The sequence below is a fragment of the Tachyglossus aculeatus genome, chromosome 2 (genome assembly GCF_015852505.1).
Source record: "Tachyglossus aculeatus isolate mTacAcu1 chromosome 2, mTacAcu1.pri, whole genome shotgun sequence".
Lineage (NCBI taxonomy): Eukaryota > Metazoa > Chordata > Mammalia > Monotremata > Tachyglossidae > Tachyglossus > Tachyglossus aculeatus.
This window is the reverse complement of record NC_052067.1, coordinates 83,605,657-83,614,023: the sequence shown is the minus strand read 5'-3', so window position 1 is coordinate 83,614,023 and position 8,367 is coordinate 83,605,657. Positions and strand designations below refer to the sequence as shown.

The 8,367-nt window shown below is 43.9% G+C and overlaps 1 non-coding gene across 1 annotated transcript; it reads right to left on the bottom strand.

Moving 5' to 3' along the window:
• Positions 1 to 7,980: 7,980 nt before the first annotated feature.
• On the bottom strand, positions 7,981 to 8,118 carry LOC119924903. The gene has a single exon (XR_005449581.1). It is a non-coding gene; the product is annotated as a small nucleolar RNA SNORA7 (small nucleolar RNA).
• Between the last annotated feature and the right edge of the window lie 249 nt (positions 8,119 to 8,367).

The following is an 8,367-nucleotide window of genomic DNA, read 5'->3' as shown; positions in this document are numbered from 1 at the left end:
ATGGTTGGACTGTTTCCCCCTGGATCCTGGGAAAATCTCAATGAGCAATTGCCAGTGTGGACTGCTCCTGGATCTGAGTGGCTCTTGTTTCTTTGAATTAAGCAAGGATGGAAAAAGTAAGGCTGATTTTAGCCAAAATGGATTAATCCAGGATTAATTAGAGGCTGCAGCCCCCAGCTAGATGCCCTAATGAATGACCAGAAACAAGGGACTCAAGCTGCCACCATTTCAGATGGCGATTGAACCTCTCCTGACCTAATGATACGGCTGCTACTTGGGACATTTGTCGGCAGCTGAACCCGGGCTTTCTGAGGCGGCCACTACTAGTGTATTATGTCAGGCAGAGTGGGATGGTGCTGAATCTCGTCCTTTGCCACATTCCCCTTGACACTGCTCATTCTTGGTTGCCATCTTGAATAGCTCCACTCTGTATAAAAAGGAATCACTGCTGAGTAAGTAGAGGGGATGGATGGACCAGGGATGATGGGTGGGGGGTGAGGGGGGAAAAAAAATCACATGGGCTTGCGCAAGGAACTTAGCAACACGGCATCTTCCTGTCACCTCCTGTTCATTCATTCAATCATATTTATTGAGCGCTTACTGTGTGCAGAGCACTGTACTAAAAGCGCTTGGGCTTAGAACAGTGCTTTGCACATAGTAAGTGCTTAATAAATGCCATCATTATTATTATTATTATTATTGGGAAGTACAAATCAGCAACATATAGAGACAGTCCCTCCCCAACAACGGGCTCACAGTCTAGAAGGGGGAGACAGACAACAAAACAAGTAGACAGGTGTCAATACCAGAGTAAATAGAATTATAGCTATATACACATCACTAATAGGAGTAATAAATATGTACAAATATACACAAGTGCTATGGGGAGGGGAAAAGGGTAGGGCGGGGAGGGGATGGGGAGGGGAGGAGGAGGAGAGGAAAAAAGGGGGGGCTTAGTTTTGGAAGGCCTCCTGGAGGAGGTGAGCTCTCACTAGTACTTTGAAGGGAGGAAGAGAGTTAATTTGGCAGATGTGTAGAGGGAGGGCATTCCAGGCCAGGGGTAGGATGTGGGCCAGGGGTCAACAGAAAGATAGGTTAGAATGAGGCACAGTGAGGAGGTTAGCTGCAGAGGAGCGGAGTGTGCAGTCTGGGCTGTAGAAGGAGAGAAAGGAGGTGAGGTAGGAGGGGGCGAGGTGAGGGAGAGCTTTCTGTTGGGATGGGCATGCTGTGAGAAGGGCCTGGATACCCTCCACAGCCAGCAGTAAAGTTATTTTTTTCCCTATTTTTTGGTAACTGTTTCCTCTCTTCCTCAAAGCAGTTTTTTTTTCTTTAAATGGTATTTAAGTCTTATGTGCCAGAGACTATACTAAGCAACTCTGTGAGCCCACTGTTGGGTAGGGACCGTCTCTATATGTTGCCAGCTTGTACTTCCCAAGCGCTTAGTACAGTGCTCTGCACACAGTAAGCACTCAATAAATACGATTGAATGAATGAACTCAGGTTGGACACAGTCCATGTCCCACATGGGGCTCAGAACCTTAATCCCCGTTTTACAGATGTGGTAACTAGTGGAAGTTAGCCTGGGAGTCAAAGGACCTGGTTTTTAATCCTGGCTTCACCACTTACCTGCTGAATGACTGTGGGCAAGTCACTTCACCTCTCTGTGCCTCAGCTGCAAAATGGGAATTCAATACCTCTTCTCCCTCCTAGACTGTAAATCCCATATGTGACCAGATTGTCTTGTATCTAGCTCAGTACTTAGTAGAGTGCTTGGCACAGAGTAAGCACTTAATAATTAGTGTGGTAATTGTTATCTGCTTTCTAAAGACGGTGACTCTCTCCACAGTAACACTTCAATTTCTCCCCACAGGGGATGACCTTTAAAGAAGTGAGTTAAACTCCTTGAAGACAGTTTATTGTACCCTCCTATTTAGTACAGTATTCTGCTCACAATAAGTGCTCAATGAATACAATGGATTGATTTGGAATTCATTTCTACATTTTACCCCTCTTTCAATTAAAAAAGAAAATCACACATTTTCTCTTAAAATTATCTACCTGAAGCCTGCTGCTTCACTAATGAGTGCTTAAATATCACACATAAAAGCTATGTGCCAGATATTCTAAACTCTTGGGTAGATACAAGCTAATCAGGTCAGACCCAATAAATGTCCCATATGGGGCTCACAGTCTTAATCCCCATTGTACAGATGAGGTAACAGACACAGAGAAGTAAAGTAATTTGCCTGAGGTCACACAGCAAAGAAATGGCAGACTTGGATATAGAACAAAGGTCCTTCTGACACCCAGACTCTTGCTCTATCCATTAGGCCAATTTGCTTTACATTTGCAGACATTTGTGAACTACAAACAGGTGACAAGATGTATAATCTGTTGTGCTATGAAGCATTCTCTAGCCTGTCAATGTAGAAGGTGTAATATTTGGATTTACAGTGCAATCAAACCAGAATTTCCCTAAAAATGGCCCTAGGAATTCATTCTTCCTGGGAATAAAAACTATTTGTAATGTTGGATGGAATCCCAGGAAATCAAGACAGGACAAGAAACTGAAATTGATACAGCTAGCTGTAGATTCATCAGTGCCTTGGGAGAAATTTAGCTTGCATTTAGCTAGGCCTCAATCAGAATAACTGAATGTGCGAGTCTGGCATTATTTCACGAACATCACCTATTTAAAGAAAGTGATTTCAAAATAGCAGGCATTACGTAAGCCACTGATATGACACATAAAACAGAACAGATTAACCTAAGCAACACTCCCTGGGGCTCTGAGGCAGCAGAGAAACAGTGCGGCCTAGTGTAAAGAGCTTAGTGCTCTGCACATAGTAAGTGCCTAATAAATGCTATCATTATTATTATTATTACTATTATTAAAGAGCACGGGCCTAGGAGTCAGAAGAGCTGGGTTCTAATCTCAGTTTTGTCTCTTGCCTGCTGTGTAATCTTGGACAAGCCACTTAACTTTTCTGTGCTTCAGTTTTATTATCTATAAAACAGGGATTAAATTCTTGTTCTCTCCCCATTGTTTATCAACCCCATGTGGGACAGTAACTGTGTCCGACCTGTTATCTCATGTATACCTCAGCATTTAGCACAGTGCCTGGAACATAGTGTTTAACAAATGCCACAAAAAAACCCCCCAAAAACCAAAAACACACTGCTTTGGAGGAAAGAGAGGAAGCCGAGTTGGGAACGATTATGCATAATAATAAATGATGGCATTAGGCATTTATTATGACAAACACTGTACTAAGCACTGGAGTAGATACAAAATAGATGTTGAGAAACAGCGTGTCCTAGTGGAAAGCACACAAACCTGAGGATCAGGGGGCCTGAGTTCTAATCCTGGCTCTGCCACTTTTCTGCTGATTGACCTTGGGCAAGTCACCTCACTTTGCCTCATTTCATCTGTAAAATGAGGGATAAGACTGTAAGCTCCACCCGGGATACGGGCTGTGTCCAACTTGATTAGCTTGTATCTAAGCAACGTGGTTCAGTGGAAAGAGCCCGGGCTTTGGAGTCAGAGGTCATGGGTTCAAATCCCGGCTCCACCACTTGTCAGCTGTGTGACTTTGGGCAAGTCACTTCACTTCTCTGGGCCTCAGTTACCTCATCTGTAAAGTGGGGATTAAGACTGTGAGCCCTACATGGGACAACCTGATCACCTTGTATCCTCCCCAGCGCTTAGAACAGTGCTTTGCACATAGTAAGAGCTTAACAAATGCCATCATTATTATTATTACTCCTGCAATTAGCAAAGTACTTGATTCATAGTGCTGAACAATACTATTTAAAAAAGAGAGAGGTAGGACACAGTGCCTTTCTCAAAGTCTATGGAGAAAGAAAAAACCAGGTATTTAATACCCATTTTACAGATGATGAAAATGAGGCCCAGAGAAGTTAAGTGACTTGCCCAAGATCACACAGCGGAAAAGTGGCAAATTAGAACTCAGATTCTCACTTTTTCCACTAGGCCATGCAAATCATCTCCACTCTCTCTGCACATGGCAGCATGATGCATAATTCAAGAAGTACTAAATGGTATTTACCCCAGAAATGGGTATGTTTATCCAAGGGATATTCCCGTACCAGAGGAGAATCAGACAAAAGTCTCACTTAACATTATTCCTTTCCCCCATTTGAAGCCATGTACTTTCCTGCAGTGTTTAATAATTTTACACAGCAGGTAGAAAAAAAACCAAGGAGTTTGTTGCTATAAAAAGTTAGGCAGGGAAATATGAAAATGACCAATTTCATGAAAGATTAATGAATGGATGAATCACCCATAAAAGGTTACTAGAAAGAAAGTTAGATGTGCTAAATTATCTATTTCTTGACTTTAGGATAGCCATCACACTGTAACACTCTGTTACTCCAAATATCTTGTTCTCAGTTAAAGAACAAATACTGGTTTAGATGGATCACTCTTCTGACCAGTCATGGACTTGCTTGTGTTCTTTGTATTTGCAAGACAAAGATATTTTACAGCTTACACTGTGCAGAGCACTGTACTAAGAGCTTGGGTGAGTACAATATATCAGAATTGGTAGGCACGTTCCTACTTTCAAGGACCTTGCAATCTAGTTGGGAGACAGACATTAAGAAGTGCTGTGAGGTGGCATGAGTATTAAAGTGCTTAGCGAGCAAAGGCCCAAGTGCATAGATAACACAGAAGGGAGGGAGAATAGGGTGGGAACTTCTTGGAGTAATTAAGATTTTAGTAGGGCTTTGAGGATGGGGAGACTGATGGTCTGTTCTATATAAAGAGGGAAGGAATGCATGAACGAGGGGTTGACAGAAAAAGAACCAAAATCGAAGGAGGGTAAATAGGTTGGTGTTAGAGAAGGGAAGTGTGTGAGCTGAGTTAGAGTGGGGAAGGAGCAAATACGGTGGGGGAAGGAAAGAGAACTGATTAAGTGTCTAAAAGCCTACGGTAAGGAGTTTTTGTTTGCTGCAAAGAGGTGAAAACCACTGGAGTTTGAGGAGTGGGGAGATGTACATAGACTGTGAGCCTGTTATTGGGTAGGGACCGTCTCTATATGTTGTCAATTTGTACTTCCCAAGCACTTAGTCCAGTGCTCTGCACACAGTAAGCTCTCAATAAATGTGACAATGAATGAATAGAGAAAATAATAATAATGATCCAGATAGCATAGTGAAGTGTGGCCTTGAGAGAAGAGAGGCAGGGAGGTAAATTAAAAGGCTGATGCACTAGTCAAGGCAGGATAGGATAAGTGCATGGTAGCAGTGTGGATGGAGAGGAAGGAGTGGACTCTAGAGATATTGTAAAGGTAGAAACAACAGGATTTGGTGACAGACTGAATAGGCAAGTAGACAGTGATGAGCTGAGGATAATGCCAAGGCTGTGGACTTGTGACACACTTGATGTTGTTGAACAGTGGTGTAGTGGAAAGAGCATGGGCTTGGGAGTCAGTGGACCTGGGTTCTAATCCTGCCCCTTCCACTTTCTTGCTATGTGATCTTGGGCAAGTCACAACATTTCTGTGCCTCGGTTTACTTGTCTGTAAAATGGAAATTAGATATTTTCCCTCCAACTTAGACTGTGAGCCCCTTGTGGGATGGGGCTATGTCCAACCCAATTGTCTTGTTTCTACCCCAGCTCTTAGTACAGTGCCAAGGTACATAGTAAGTGCTTAACAAATACCAGTTTTTATTATTATTTCAGGGAAGTCATTCATTCAATTGTATTTATTAAGTGCTTACTGTGTGCAGAGCACTGTACTAAGTGCTTGGAAAGTACAATTCAGTAATAGAGACACAATCCCTGCTCACAACAGGCTCATGGTCTGGGGTGTGGGGGGGAGACAGACATCAGTACAAGTAAACAGGCATCAATATAATAGAATAATAGATTTATACATATATACATAAGTGCTTTAGGGCAGGGAGAGCAAAGGGAGAGAATTGTGGTGACATGGAAGGAAGGGGGAGCTGAGGAAAAGTGGGGCTTAGTCAAGGAAGGCCTCTTGGAGGGGGTGCGCCTTTGGTAAGACTTTGAAGGAGAGAAGAGTGATTGTTTGGCAGGTGTGAGGACGGAGAGCGTTCCGGGTCAGGGGCTGGAGGTGTGACAGGTGAGATCGAGGCACAGTGAGAAGGTTAGCACTAAAGGAATGGAGTGTGCAGGCTGGGATGTAGAAGGAGAGAAGGGAGGTGAGGTTGGAAGGGGCAAGGTGATGGAGAGCTTTAAAGCCAATGGTGAGGAGTTTTTGTACGATACAGAGGTGGATAGGCAACCACTGGAGATTTTTGATGAGGGGAATGACATGCCCTGAACATTTCTATAGAAAAATAATCCAGGCAGCAGAGTGAAGTACAGACTGAAGTGGGGAGAGGAAGGAGGTTGGGAGGTCAGAAAAGAGGCTGATGCAGTAATCTAGTCGGGATAGGATGAGTGATTGCACTAATGTGGTAATGGTTTGGATGGAGAGGAAGGTGGGGGGGAAATCTTGGTGATGTTGTGAAGGTGAGACCAACAAGATTTGATGACAGGGACTGTCTCTATATGTTGCCAATTTGTACTTCCCAAGCGCTTAGTACAGTGCTCTGCACATAGTAAGCACTCAATAAATACGATTGATGATGATGATGGATTGCATACGTGGTTGAATGAGAGAGCGGAGTCAAGGATGACACCAAGCTTCCAGGCTTCTGAGTTGGGAAAGATGGTTGTGCTTTCTACAGTGATGAGAAACTTCATGAGAGAACAGGGTTTGGGAGAGAAGATAAAGAGTTCTGTCTTGGACATGTTGAGTTTGTGGTGGTGGGAGGACATCCAAGTAGAGATGTCCTGAAGGCAGAAGGAGATGTGAGCCTGGAGGGAGGGAGAAAGAACAGGAGTGGAGGTGTTGATTTAGGTGTCATCGGCATAGAGATGGTACCTGAAGCTGTGAGAGTGAATGCGTTCTTCAAGGGAGTGAGTGTAGATAGAGAATAGCAGGGGACCAAGAACTGAACCTTGATAATAATAATAATGACATTTATTAAGCGCTTACAATGTGCAAAGCACTGTTCTAAGCATTGGGGAGGTTACAAGGTGATCAGGTTGTCCCACAGTGGGCTCACAGTTTTAATCCCCATTTTACATCTGAGATCACTGAGGCCCAGAGAAGTTAAGTGACTTGCCCAGAGTCACACAGCTGACAAGCGGCAGAGTCGGAATTTGAATGCATGACCTCTGACTCCAAAGCCCGGGCTCTTTCCACTGAGCCACGCTGATGAACCCCTACACTTAGAGAATGGGAGGAGGAGCCCAAGAAAGATTGAGAATGAAAAGCCAAAGAGAGAGGAGAACCAGGAGAAGACGGAGTCAGTGAAGCCAAGGTTGGATAATGTGTTGAGGAGAAGGAGATGGTCCACGGAGTCAAAGGCAGCTGAGAAGTCAAGGAGGATTAGGATGGAGTAAGAGCCATTGGATTTGGCAAGAAGGAGATCATTGGTGACCTTTGAGAGGGCAGTTTCAGTGGAGTGAAGGGGATGGAAGCCAGATTGGAGGGGGTCCAGAGACTGTTGGAGGAGAGGAATTTGAGGCAGCGAGTGTAGATGACTCAAGGAATTTGGAGAGGAAAGGTAGAAGGGAGATGGGGTGATAACTGGAGGGTGCTGTGGGGTTGAGGGAATAATATCCTATTATCACTAGAGGGAAGAAGCATGCCCTAATGGAAAGAGCACAGGCCCAGGAGTCAGAAGAGCTGGGCATCTGCCAAGGTTCTGCCACCTACTTGCTGTGTGACCTTGAGCAGGTCGCAAACTTCTCTTTGCCTCAGTTACTTCATCTACAAAATGTAGATTCAATACCTTTTCTCCCTCTTTAGAGTGTGAGCATCATGTGGGATGAGATAATCATGAGATTATCTTGTTTCTACCCCAGTGGTTTAGCATGTAGTAAGTGCTTAACAAATGCCATTATTATCAGCACTGTTACAGTGATGGGGAATTTTGACTTGTAACAGACTGCTTTCCACTCTCTAGACACTGGCCAAGCTAGGAATGGAATGGGTATGCCTCTGTTTGACTCTCCCTCCAGTAGTCAAGACTGGTGGAGTACTGGAAACTCTCCAGGTGTGACCCTGAGAGGGGCTTACAGTCCAGAGGAACTTAATAAATTATGGCTATAAAAGCAAGTTTACTGTGACAAAAATAGAATGCCAACTCTTCCCATGCACACACAAAAAACTGCAAAATAAGCTTAGAAAATAATCTAGAGTAACACTTACAGCCAGAGATGTAGCAAGGCCTAGTGGATAGAGTATAGGCCTGGGGGTCAAAAGAACCTAGATTCTAATCCTGACTCCATCACTTGTCTGTTACATGACCTTATATAAGTCA